The 14,702-nt window shown below is 40.4% G+C and overlaps 1 protein-coding gene across 1 annotated transcript in view; it reads right to left on the bottom strand.

The window, feature by feature from the left end:
* The window catches only part of NALF1 (NALCN channel auxiliary factor 1), a 548,100-nt gene that overhangs the window by 128,920 nt on the left and 404,478 nt on the right, over window positions 1–14,702 (bottom strand). The gene's annotated exons all lie outside the window — the stretch shown is intronic.

Genomic DNA, 14,702 nt, shown 5'->3' with positions numbered 1-14,702 from the left:
CAAATGTACTCCTGTGACCCTAAAAGTGCAGCTAAAAAAGATTTCAATTTTAAGTAAATTGTCTAGAATTTCTTAATAAGGGCAAAGTACCTCCAAAGGTAATATTTCAGTTTTGCCTGGACATCAACAACCATGTTGTCTGGACATGCCTGGGATTTGAGTGACCCTTCAGATTCTCATATCACTGCACGTTCTCTATTGGGATTATATCTTGTAATTTATGAAGAATTTGATATTGGCGGGGTGGATATTTTAGCTATCATTTATGCAATTTTACATCTGCTTTTTAATTTGGTGAATAATTGCATATGCTTCACTTGCTTGCCTTTCAGCTATAGATTGGTTTATAAAGTGATGATTTACTAAAGGATTAGAGGCTCTTCTCTTAGCAAAGTGAAGCTTCATGTAGATTAACATATAGAATGATGTATTAACATCATTCATCAAATCTTGCAAACAAATATCTGTTTTTTAAATACCCTTGCCCATGATTGGCTATATGTAAATATACAGTAGTTTCACTATTCTACGCGAACATATATCCAAAATAAACATACTTTACTTTAGTAAATCAACCCTAATATGTTTAAATTGTGCTATAGTATGTAGACTGTACACAGTTGTTTTGCATGTTATTTTATATTTCTATTAAGTTGCTTTTATTTAAAACATTGATGGTTGTTGTTTTCGCTAGAGTAGGCTGCTTAGAAAATTGTAATGTCTAAATTATGTAAACCCTTATGAGAGTTCTGTTGAAAACAAGTGCAAAACTAGAACAATAAAAATAGAATATTTGAGACTTCACAATAAACTGATGTGCCTGGACATGTTGAATAACTTCATAATAGTTGTAGATAGCAAGTGTAAATTAGAGATAAAATTGTCAGGTCATGACAAGGATATCAACTTATCAAAGTTCTCACCGTAATTATCAACCAGCCATGAAATGATTTTTATAATCATTTACTCTTTAACCCTCATTTTATTTATTTAGTTATTTGCAAATGAACAGTAACTCACTAATGAAATTCAGGGAGAGAATACTAATCCTCTGAAATATGCTAGCTTGGTCTTTACAATATGTACTATGACCACGCCAGTTGGTTTTGCAAACATTAGGTTAGACCTTGTTTACCTTAAAAATGGCAACTGCTTGTTACCTCACGGTGGTACCAATGTGCATGGGCTCAAATTTTTAAAAAAAGCAATTATTCAGCACTACAAATGTAAATTGTATTGAATGTCTCCCTAATTTCAAGAATTATGTGAAAAACAAAATAGACTCAATGGTGCGGTATGATTGTAGAATGTTGTAAACCTTTTCTTTAAAGGTAAAACCCCCACGTGACTGACAATCAAATAACTGGGGGTTTTGCAAGCCATATTTAGAGATTTAAAGTGGTTCTAAAGTGAAAAGTCTTTTTACTTTAATGAATTACTTACATTAAAGTAAAAAAACATTCTACTAGCTGTTTCTTTTCCGACCCCCGACCGCCCCAAATACTTATCTGGGTCCTCTCTCGATCCGGTATTGTACCCATCTCTAGCAGCGCTGCTCTCTCTTCCTGCTCTCACAAGCCAGCCAAATCCAGTTAGGATGGAGTGGGGGAATGTGGCTGTACTACACTGTGTTTATCTATCGACACACACAGACTGGTTTGGGAGAGCTCCTACATGTGTGCCACCATAGCACATAGCTTGTAGGAGGAGGAGCAGGCAGCCTTGGCAGTGGACTCCAGAAGATCAGGTAAGGGGCCACTCTGTGCATTATCCTCACACAGGGCAGATACGTATTATACCTTTTTTATTTTAGAGAGAAAGTGAGCCTTTGATAATATTTTACCTGGACTTGTTCCATATTGCTGTTCAAAATTACAAGTCTAATTGAATGTGACTAACTACTACTGCTACTACCTATACAATTACATGGATAATAATAATCTTTACGGACATCTGGGGTTTTATTACTCATGAATAGGTTGAAGATCTTAGGCATGCTACATACTCCCCAAAAGCCTAATTGAAGTACCTAGGGCATATTTATCATGTACTGTCCCTCTTCCTGCTTTTGTCAGCAACTGTCAAAATGACAGGAAGGATTTACTCTCTAACAGAGGTGTGGCTGCTATTTGAAAACAAAGCTTATGAACACTGTTTATATGTACTGTTCAGGACCTCGATATAAAAATACAATGTAAAATTATTGTTACATTTTAATTCTTATTTATTCATATGCAGGTCAAAGAGGTGAAATCTGACCGGCATATGATGTCAGTTAAAGAAACCATATAGGTAATATAATTTAAAAAATGCTTTCATAAAAATGAAAAAACCCAATCATCCCTGCATAACTCATACCCCTCCTTATCTTCTTAGCAAGGTCTGTCCTGCTGATTCTTTCTATTTCTAGTTTTTTTAATACCAACATTATTGAAGCTTTTTTCATTTTTATTAATATTGTAAGTTATTTATTAATGTTGCATTAAAAATGAATACAACTGGAAAACTAGACCCCGTACTCACAGCTGCCAAAAATACAGCATTTTTGTTTTTTGCAGCAACTTTTTTTTAACCACTTGCTAACCACACTACACCACAGTGCGGTTATCCAGTTCTGCGAGGGAGTCATTCGACGTCCTCCCAGAGCACGCCCTCCGTAGCACCCCCAGCGGTGTGCACCCGGTGATCTCCATGATCACTGTGTCCTATGGACACAGCTGATCACATGATGAGGTAAGAGGCCAATCACAGTGGCCTTTTACCACGTGATCAGCTGTGTCCAATGATGATCAATGCCCTGCAGTACCACCCAGCACTGTCACCCACCAGTGCCCATCAGTACCTAGTAGTGCCTCCCCCAGTGCTCATCAGTGCCCAGCAGTGCCACCCATCAGTGCCCAGCAGTGCCACCCATCAGTGCCCCCCACCAGTGCCACCAATCAGTGCTACCCAGCAGTTGTGCCCATCAGTGCCAAGCAGTGCGGCCCATTCGTGCCAAGCAGTGCTGCCAGTCAGTGCCATCAGTCAGTGTCGCCTATCAGTGCCGCCTATTAGTGCTCATCAGTGCCACCTATCAGTGCCCATCAGTGTTGTCTATCAGTGATCATAATTGCTGCATATCAGTGCAGCATCATCAGTGCCTCCTCATCAATGCCCACCAATGCTGCCTCATCAGTGCCACCTCATCAGTGCAGCCTATTAGTGCCCATCAGTGCTGCTTATCCATGCCACCTCATCAGTGCCCATCAGTGCTGCCTATCAGTGCCCATCAGTGCTGCCTATCAGTGCAGCCTCATCAATGCTCATTATTGAAGGAGAAAAATTACCTGTTTGCAAAATTATACAATAGAAACAAAGAAAACATTTTTTTGTTTATAGTGCAAAAAAAAAAAAAAAAAAGTGGTGATTAAATACCACCAAAAGAATGTTCTATGTGTGTGAAAAAAATGATAAAAATTTCATATGGGTACAGTGTTGCATGACCGCACAACTGTCATTCAAAGTGCAACAGCGCTGAAAGCTGAAAATTGGCCTGGGCACAAAGGGTGTAAAAGTGCCCGATAGGCAAGTGGTTAATGGACCTGACTCCATGTGTGTTGTTTTCTATGGGCCCCTGCATGCAGCTGTGTAAAGTTCAGTAAACCTGTGCTGTATTCAGATACCTAAAAGAAAATCTGCATCTGAGGTTCTGTGTATGAACTATAAGTTATACTGTAGACATGTAAACATTTGTGCTAACATTTACATGCATAACGTGTAGAGCGCACCAGATATATGTACTCTATTGGCGTACACGAGCCACATGCATCTTAGCAACTGTTCTGTATTTGGTGGTTTTCTGTTTATTTATTTTTTCTTTTAGATGGACTTGTGTCTTTTTTCAACTTGACTAACTATTCATTATGTAATTAGCAATGGAGGACACTAGGCTGCAATAGCCTCTTGCATCCTAGCAACGCAGGAAGCTAGGTGACAATAGCTGCCTGTGTACTAGCAATGAAGGACACTAGTGGGTTGATTTACTAAAACTGGAGAGTGTAAAATCATGTGCAGCTCTGCGTAAAAACCAATCAGCTTCCAGATTTCTTTGTGAAAGCTTAAACGGAGCTGCAGCCCCCTAAAAAAATGTGTTAAAAGCAGATCCACGATGACCTTACAAATAGCATTAACAATTGGAATAATTCAATTTTTAAAGCATTGTAATTACTTAGAAAATTGTAAACATTTACCAGGATCTTGGAAGCAGGCAGGCGCCATGATGGCTGTGGGCATCTAAAGCCTGCAGGTATTTATTTCCTGGAATCATGCTGCTGGCTATCCCAGCATGCACCACTAGTTCTTGCACATGCGCAGTACAGACACTGCTCAGCGCAACGTGTGCAGTACAGGTTGCTATAACAATGGTGGGGACGGATGAAGTTCCCACTCCCCGTCAGGCAATCTGTACCACACTGTACTGCAAGGAAGAGAATATATCATGGACTCCGGTAAAATGGCGCGAAACACCTCCCATTCGCGATAGTTCCGGTTTCCAAGTCCCACGATTACAGGAAACCAAAGGACTCCTGGGATACAGGAAACGACATCCCAGGAGACCTTGCAAATCGCCTTACGATCGCCTAGGCACTCGGGACCGGAACTGCAGACTTTCAGTGGATTAAAAGGTATGTATAATAATAATTAAAAAAAAATATCCAAATTGTGCTTTATTTCGCAGGTAAAGTATTAAACATGGGTGGAACTTCAGGCATCACCAGCAAGCTTCCCACTTTCCATTCATTACACATCTGCATCAGAGGCTGGTCATTAGCTCTGAGGAAAGGGGTTCATCCCCGAAATGTGTCAGCCATTTGACCACACTGACAGTGAGAACACCTTGCCTGTCATTGTGGCCATCGTCATTTTTCTATGCGCTTTACATACATGCTTCGTCTGTGAGTATGTTTTTATTTTTTCACTCCTCACAATAAACCTTGGATAATGCACTAGGTGTGTGTGCCACCTGTTTTCTCTTTATCCAATGGGTTGAACTTCGCTTTAATTGAACAATCTGAATTTAGAAGCAGATCTTGCACTCTACAGTTTTAGTAAACCAACCCCTAGATGTCAATAGCTGCCTGTGTCCTAGCAACAAGGGATGCTAGGCATCAATAGCTGCCTGCATCCTAACAAAGCAGGATGGAAAGTGGCAACAGCAGTATTTACCTGCATCCAATACACTGCTTGCTTGTATTCATTTACATTTTACTTTTAACTTACATGCATACAGCATACAAAGCACTTCTTATGTTTTTTGTCTTAAGAAATTACAAATGATTAGGTCCATAGAGGAAATATAAAAATTGCTCTAGTCCATAAGGATATACAGGTGCAACAGCTAAAGTGGGTAAATACTATGTACATAGAATACAAATTATGCATAATACTATACAGAACAAAACATACAATTTAGCTAAAAATATTCTAGTTAAAGTTTGAACAAAAGTGCCATATTTCATTAAAAGAGATGCAGCAATGAAAATGCAAATTTTGATATCATCCAAGCTTTTCAGCTTACTAGTGCAACAAACAGCAGAGTCTGGACACCAAGCTTGCAGCTGCTGCTAGCCATTATTCCTAAACTGTAAAGTGACTGAAAGTATGAGTGCACTTATCTTCTGTCAGTGGAGAAAGCAATTATACTTTATCAGTCAAACTGGAAAACAACAAAAACACAATAGCTAAATTTTTTTGTGCTCACTTCAAAACATAATTTATAGCTGCAGTACAGAAGTCGCAAGCAACTTTTCCTGTTCGTGTTAAGCACTAAAATTCTTTAAAAAGGATTTACAGAAATTTTTTTAAAAAAAAAGCAGCTAACGGACACACAGTTTTTCTGTGATACTACTGAAACCTTAGGAAGATATTACCCATAATCATTACTGAAAGCACTGGCACATTACCACCTCATATTGATATGCATTAAAGTAGCACTTAGGTTATAATAATATATTTTCTCAAGTTGTTAGATCATTATACACATCGATGTTAAATACAATAAAAAAGAAGCCGAACCACATCTAAGGAACTTTTGCTGCTAATACAGTGTGGTATATTAAATCTTATGTATATAGTGTATTTGTTTTATGCAGACAAGCAAAATGTTTCATCACTATATTCACTATGGACCCACAATGAGTGTGTACACACACACCAGCATACATACAGTGAATTTAATAACAAGTGTGGCTTTCTATGGAGTGCATGCTTTAGCGTTTGAACATACCCTAGCTAAGTAATGAGGTGATTCCAATAAAAACGGCATACAGGTTTTTTGACATGCTGCTTTGCTTTGTGCATGCATATTTTGTTGCATAGTGAGATTTTTTTTTTTTCTCTATTAACATTACAGTATATAATTTCCTATTTTTGGCAAAACACCAGCACATACAGTATGTTCCTTTAAACAGCTTATCTCAATAGAAGGCGGGGAAGTATCATTATCTATATGAAGCACTAATGTATCATTATTTGTATGATCAACTGGAACCACGTCGCAGGCACTAAACATCGATGTATCGCTTGCTAGCTACGATAAAGTGTTACTAAACCCAGGGCACTGCATTCTCTATATCTGGTTTCCCACAGTACACAGAACATGGAAATGCAATTATTTTAGTAAATATAAACTGCTAAATACCTTTTATCATCGGCAGTGTATAACAGTCTTGTGACTTTTTCAGTATCCAAAAAAGCACTGGTTAAAGCTTGTAGTTTTCATTTTCCCCTGATTGTCCTATGAGGCTGCATAACCCCTGACCAGGGGCGGACTGACCATTTGGAAACTCGGGCACTGTCCGAGGGCCCGGGGTCAGTAGGGGGCCCCATGAGATGCCCCTGGTACCTTTTTCATAGGCTTTTTTGAGTTTGGGCAAGGACACAGGCCCCATGATCCCCTATTGCCCCATGAATTGTCAGTCCGCTCCTGCCCCTGACCCTCTGTCAGGACAGTGCTGATTGACCCTGTGTTGATCTCATGCACTCTTCCAAAAAAAAAATACCTCTCTGAATTTGTGATAGAAACATAAAATAGATAATCACACAGAGGTAAAATGAATGATATGAGTGCAAAGGGTGATTTATTTTATTCATTTACTTATGTCTGCAAACTATTCAACACTGTACAGCGTATATATACTGACAAATATTCTTATCAGTTCCTACCCACATAGGAGATTACAGTCTTATGTCACTACTACTTTCATGCAAGATCAGCTTGGGTGGAGACCAACTAAGGAATTCGTTTTTGAGGGTTGTAGAAAGAAACTGAAGATTTATCGAGATAACCACATAAATATGCAGAAGCCTTACAAATTCCATGTAGATAGTCCATATGGTATAATTTTTTCCCACAAGGCCACTATCCAATATAAACGCATAAAACACAGCATTACCCAATGAATCTTAAAGCGGTTGCAAAGCTAGAATGTGTTGTACCATAATGCATTCTCTGCATGAAGGTAAAAAAAATCTTCTGTGTTCTGCTCTCTCCCCAGGCCCCCTTTATGCTTACCTGAACCCAATCTTGATCCAGCACTGTGCACAAGACAGTGGCTTTCTCCGCTCTCTTTCTCTTCATAGACTCAGAGACAGCAGTGGGAGACAATGGCTCCTACTGCTTTCAATCACAGACAGTGAGGAGAGGCAGGGGCAAACCATGCTCAGGGTGTCAATGGACACACAGAGTGTGGCTCAGGAGCAAGCCCCCACATGAGTGCCCCCATAGCAAGCCACTTTCTATGGGGGCACTCGCAGGGGGGAGGACCAGCCAAGAGCCAGGAGCACCAGTGGGGGACCCGTTAAGAGGAGATTCGTGGCTACTCTGTGCAAAACCACTGCACAAAACAGCTAAGTATAATATGTTTGTTATTTTAAAAAAGAACTGTAGGTTTACAATCACTTTAATAATTGTGAAAAGCATGCTTGTAGCAGCAGATATCATAAACTGTACTTGAAAAAGACTCTTGAGTTCAGATAGCCAATGCATCCCCTATTAGATGACATTTGCTCACAGCTAAGAGAAAACTTAAAGTGTTACTAAACCCAGGACCCTGGATTCTCTCTATTTGGTCTCCCACAGTAGACAGAACATGGAAGTGCAATTATTTTAGTAAATATAAACTGATAAATACCTTTTCTCATCAAAAGTTAGAGCAATCTTGTGACTTCATCAGATCACTGGTTAAAACTAGTAGGAGGAGTTTTCTTTCTGCTCTAGGAGGATGTGAAACCCCATGACCCTCTGTCTGGACAGTGCTGATTGGCCCTGTGCTGATCACATGCACTCTCCAAAGAAAAAAACAAACCTCTCTAGTAATACACATCAAATTGAGCATGTGCATGTGACCACAGGCTATGTCTGTATCAGGTGGTCATTTCAACAAGAGGAGGGGCAGAGAATAAAGGATCAAACTGTCTTTTTACACAATGCAGAGGATTAACCCCTTAGGTTCCACAGTGAGTATAACAAGCATGTTTTACTGCATATACAGACTGATTTTACTGTTGTGGGTTTAAAGTAATCTCTACCTGTATAGCATGTCTATAATGCCTTACATAATGAAATGGGCACCCAAAATGACCGCACACACTTTCTGGTACTATGCAAAGCACCTACACCTCTCAAAGAGGCAAACTGCTCTGATGCAGAAACTGTTACATGCACTTTATTATAGGGTACACAAAATGCAGGGAATACTGGGCTTTCTGCTGAAAGACCAGCACTGTTTACTCACAGTTAAGCTTGTCATACACTGTAAGATTTTTTTCGTTAAGTCTGTGAGCTGAATGAAAAAAATACAAACATTAGACTCTTCCATCCATGCTAAACATCCATGCTATGTGATTGGATGCAGCTGTCGGTCAATTGAAATTTTCTGTCTAGCTCCTTTGATTTTTAAATCGAAAGATATAGGGTGGAAGGGGGCTAGCAGGGCAACCTATGGAGCACATTTGGGCCAGTTATTATTATCATTATTATACAGGATTTATATAGCGCCAACAGTTTTCTCAGTGCTTTACAATACAGTTCATACAAAACAGTTCATCAGGAATTGAAGGAAATGCACATCTCGTCTAACTGAAGATTCATATGTGCAAAAGGGTGGTCAGGGTGCTTGCTATTGGCCAAAAATGTAAGGAGTAGGTAGAGGGCACTCCTACAGTCAGCAGCTATGAAATGAAGCCTGGGCAAAGTTTGTGTGTCAGTATTTCTTCAAATATTTAGCCACAAGTTTAATTGAAGACCTAAAAAAATGAATAACTCCTTATGCAGATTGAATTTATTAGAAAACAAGGATTCAGAGGACTGGCAAAAACTGTCCTCGCTTGAGTAAATAACCCTCTTTCTTTTCAACACAATAACATACTTAATGATGAGTCTGAAATACACAAATGAAAGTAGATGGGGCCTGTCTTAGTATGCTATGAATGAATGAATGCTGGAAGGCATTCTGTGAAGTCATACTAAATAGCTCTTTCCATCCTGAAGGGGATAAGGATCAAAATAAACCTGCTGAGAAAGGAATAGAGCCAATTAAAAAACTCTTAATTAAAATGTTAATTATTACCAGAAATTTTTACACACTGTCCACCTGCAGGGTAAATACATAGCAAACTCAACATTGTAACAAGATGCCTAGGAAAGGATGTATTGTCTTTACCTAAGGCTAGATGACGACAGGGCACTTTTAAACCACTTTAACTAGCTTCAGTTTTTATTAATTAAGACAGCTTTCGGAAGTCCTATACATCTGCTGAAACATATAGTAAGGGTAAACATCACTTAGTCTTATGCTATAAAAATGATAACATGGAATATTCCAATAAACAGAATTCATTTAATGTTATACAAACAGTTTACTGTATGCCAGTTGCATCTTCAAGATGATATCTGCTTTTGTGGGCTGAACTAAACAACTTGGGATTCAACTATTCTCTTCTGTATCTCCTCACTTACAAAACAAGGGGTGGAGCAGATTTTAATAGTTGATAAACATACCAGATGACGTTAATCTGATCTCCACCTATAAATTCACTCTTGCACAGATGTATAGACTCCTCTCCTGTAATAAAATTGCTTCGTCTGATTTCATTGCATACTGTAAGCTTTTCTCGGTTTTTATTAGAAGCTGCAGCAAGGCATTTCTGTAGTACATGACATTCAGCATCATCTAGCTTTTTCCTCTCCACCCTTACTAACTTGGTCTGCCCCTTTCTTTCATTGGATTGACGTTTTTTCAATCATGGAGGCTCATTGTCATATGAAGGTGTTGTTCCCAGGGCTGTCAGCAAGTAAATAAAGCCTGCCTGGCTACTCCTACGCCACCATACTGACATCCACCCATCAAAGTATTTTGGTATTTCCATAACCTCTCCCAGGAGCCAGCCCAATGTTTGCGCAAGAGCTGAGGACTCTTGAGAGGATTACCGAGGAAGAATGCAGTGATGGTTTCATGTAGACATGTCCAGCATGTTGGTGGTCCCTCCCACTATTCCTAATCTGCCTGCAATGCAAACAGAAGGACAGAGGCCAAGTAATGACATCACTGCATCTAAAATAAGGTATGTAATGTAAAAGGAAAGAAAATGTGGATGAGGGCAGAAGGAGGGAACAAGGGAAGCAACATATAAGCAGATATTTAAAGTGATATTAAATGATTTTTTTAAATAACAAACATGTCATACTTACTTGCTCTGTGCAGTGGTTGTGCAAGCAGCTTGCTATGGAGGCACCCAAGCAGACTCGCTCACACAGAGCATGGCTTAGGCCTCTCCCCTCCCTCCCCTCATTGGCTCACTGGCTGTGATTGACAGTAGCAGAAGTCAATGGCTCCTGCCACTGTCTCAGCCAATGAGGAGGGGGATCCCCCATCGCTGGATCCAGAGGGGGCTCAGGTAAGTATTAGGGGGGCTGGGGGAGGACTGCTGCACACAGAACGTTTTTTGCCTTCATGCATAGAATGCAAGAAGGCAATAATCTTAAGCCTTTACAACCACTTTAAACTTTAACTAAAATTGAGTTTACATTATTTTATAGTGTATGCAATTGCAAATTTGTGGGTATGAAGATGATCATTAAAATCATCTTTAACCACTAGGGGACCACCCACAGTAGATATACTGCGGCAAAGCGGCCCCTGTAGGCAGAATCACATATATAAATGTGATCCTTGTTTACCGTGACCGCCTTTTCCGCAGCACCGATCGCGGCCGCGGGTGTCAATCACCGGGTCCCGGCCGGTGATTACCTGCCGGATCCTGGCGATTGCCGGCAAACAGTGACACAGAGCACAGCTGCATTGTTTTCAATGCAGCTCTGCCCCCTGTCAGTTCCCAGCACACTGTCCCGGAGAGCAGAGATTAGCTTTCCAGGACAGTGTGCAACAGTGACGTACACTACCCCCGCACACTAGTAAAACACACAGTTAACCCTTTGATTGCCTAAAAATGTTAACCCCTTCTTCCCCAGTGCCATTTGTACAGTGTTAGTACAGTGTCAGTGGTTTTTTTTTTGCACTGATCACTGTATTGGTGTCACTGGGGATGTCGGTGACCCCAAGTCAGTTCTCCCCCAGTGTCAGAATGTACGCCGCAGTCCCGCCATAAGTCGCTGATCGCCGCCATAAGTCACTGATTGTGCCATAAGTCGCTGATCGCCGCTATTATTAGTATAAAAAAGTCCAGTATCTATAGCGCCATTTGTAAACGCTATAACTTTCATGTAAACCAATTAATTTACACTTATTGGGATTTTTTTTAGCAAAGACATGTCACAGAATACATTTTGGCATAAATTTATGATGAAATTTGATTTTCTATTTTGTTTTTACTGACATGTTTTATAGCAAAAAGTACAAAATATTGTTTTTTCTCAAAATTGTCGGGTTTTTTTTTATGGCGCAAAAAATAAAAATACACAGGCGATCAAATACCACCAAAAGAAAGCCCAATTCATGGGGAAAAAATGATGTAAATTTTATTTTTGTGCAGCGTTGCATGACCGCGCAATTGTCAGTTAAAGTGACGCAGCGCCATAACACAAACCGCTTATGTAACAGCTTCCTGACTGCCCTATAGAAGAAATACTGCTACAGGGCAGCACAGGTGCGCAAAATCACATATATATGCATGATTCGCACTCCCGTGGTTTTCACGCCCCTCCCAGATAGCGTCAGATTGCCCATCAGTACACCAGTCATCACATTTAACCCCTTGATCGCCAGGAAGACACTCATACACAATAAACCTCCATTGTTAGTATAGTGTCGGAACGGATCAATATGTTTGATCACATCAGCACTATACCAGCGTTCACATTAGTATAGTGTCCCAAAAAATGCAGCGTTAGGGGGATCAGCCGCGGCACCTGCCAGCCCCTGCATTTAGCCCCTACTCTTACCCCCCCTTCTCTCCCAGCAAGTGAAGTGTCAGTAAGTCACTGTCACTTGATACATTGCACAAAAAAAGCAGTGTTTGCAAAATCAGGCCTGATCTCTGTTAGCACTTGTCGGTAAATTTTGATGACTCTCATATGCAGCAGAGTGCCAGTACTAGTGTTGCGCTACCTTTTAGTGAACTGTCAAGTACTTGTGGCCTAGTACTTCCTGTACTTTCACATACCTCTTAGATTGTAAGCTCCAAGGAGCAGGGCCCTCCTAACCCTCTTGTATTGAACTGCATTGTTGCTGTATTGTCTCCCGTTTTATTGTAAAGTGCTGAGCAAACTGTTGGCAATATATAAATCCTGTATAATAATAATAATAATACCAGCACTGCAGTATGACTTGGTGACGTGGCAAGTCCCATAAGTGTAGTACAAGCTGGTGTGGTGGCGAGCACAAGTATTGTCCCGCAACCACCAAGAATTCGCACACAGGTCCGTGGAGCCCCTAGTATCCTTCTGGATGTGCTTGTAAATCCCGATTGGCAGCCCACAAATTCTGCAGCAAATTTAACTACTCGCCTTGATTTTGTGGAGCTGTTTTTCATGAAAGATCTGTATGCATTGATTGTGGATCAAAGCAATTTATATGCACAACAGTTTATTGCCGCCAACCCAAATTCAAACCTTGTCAGACCATGCACGTGGAAACCCATTACGGTTTCCGAATTTACATTTTTTTTGGACCTAACCGAGGGCCTTGGGTCAGTAGGGGACCCAATGAGATGCCCCTGGTACCTTTTTCATAGGCTTTTTTGAGTTTGGGCAAGGATACAGGAGCCCCATGATCCCCTATTGCCCGGGGGCCCCATGAGTTGTCAGTCCACCCCTGGATCTAACCCTCAGCATGGGCATTACAAAAAAAAATGAATTCCGGTTGTATTGGTCCACAGACCCGATTAATCATATGCGATTCAGCATAGATATGAGAGTATAATGTGTTTTATGCATTTCAACGACAATACACTTTGTCGTCCTCGGGGTGACCCTGAATTTCACCGGCTCCACAAAATTCAGCCCCTCGCAAATCACCTTAACCAAACATTTGCAGATGTCTATATTCCCCAGCAAAAAATCTGCGTTGATGAGTCCCTCATTAATTTTTCTGGCCGCCTTGCATTCAAACAATTTCTCCCCAGCAAGCGGGCCAGATATGGGGTCAAGATGCAGAAGACCTGTGAGAGGGCAACAGGCTATACTTATAAGTTTTGGATTTACAAGGGAAAAGATACACCGTGTTCCAAATTATTATGCAAATTATATTTTTCTCATTTACCTAAATAATTGATGTAAATAACAGTCAGCATAATTCTCATGTTATCAACTATTAAGAGTACAATTCAAATTTTATGGAACAAACCTCCTAATGATAACAGGATTTTTGTTAAACATAAAAAACTTACAATGCACTGTTCCAAATTATTACGTACAGTAAGTTTCAAAACACTTTATAGGTTGTAAAGAACTGAAAATTGTCATTTGTTGTGTTTGCAGCATATTTACTGAAATCAAAAGCTATTTTAATCAAACTTTTAACAACATTTTAACTTTTTAAACATTTTAACAGGTCACGTTACATTTTAACATAGGACCCCTTATTTGATAGCAGCTTCACAAGTCTTGCATCCATTGAACTTGTGAGTATTTGGACAGTTTCTGCTTGAATTTGTTTGCAAGATGTCAGAATAGCCTCCCAGAGCTGCTGTTTGGATGTAAACTGCCTCCCACCCTCATAGATCTTTTGCTTGAGGATGCTCCAAAGGTTCTCACTAGGATTAAGGGCAGGGGAGGATGGAGGCCACCATGACTTTCTCTCCTTTTATCTCCATAACAGCCATTGATGCAGAGGTATTATTTGCAGCATGAGATGGTGCATTGTCATGCATGAACATGATTTTATTACGGAAAGCATAGTTCTTCCTTCTGTACCAGGGAAGAAAGTGGTCAGTCATAAACTCACATACTTTGCAGAGGTCATCTTTACACCTTCGGGGCCCCTAAAGGGGCTGACCAGCTCTGTTCCCATGATTCCAGCTCAAAACATGACTCCACCACTGCCTTGCTGACGTCGTAGCCTAGTTGGAACAGGGTGGCCGTCCACCAACCATCCACTACTCTATCCATCTGGACCATCCAGGGTTGCATGGCACTCATCAGTGAACAGGACTGTTTGAAAATTAGTCTTCATGTATTTTTCTGCCCAATGCAGCCGTTTCTGCTT

Source organism: Staurois parvus, unplaced genomic scaffold (genome assembly GCF_062004578.1).
Source record: "Staurois parvus isolate SC_StPar_1 unplaced genomic scaffold, SC_StPar_1.0 ptg000634l, whole genome shotgun sequence".
Lineage (NCBI taxonomy): Eukaryota > Metazoa > Chordata > Amphibia > Anura > Ranidae > Staurois > Staurois parvus.
This window is presented reverse-complemented; position numbering and strand designations above follow the sequence as displayed.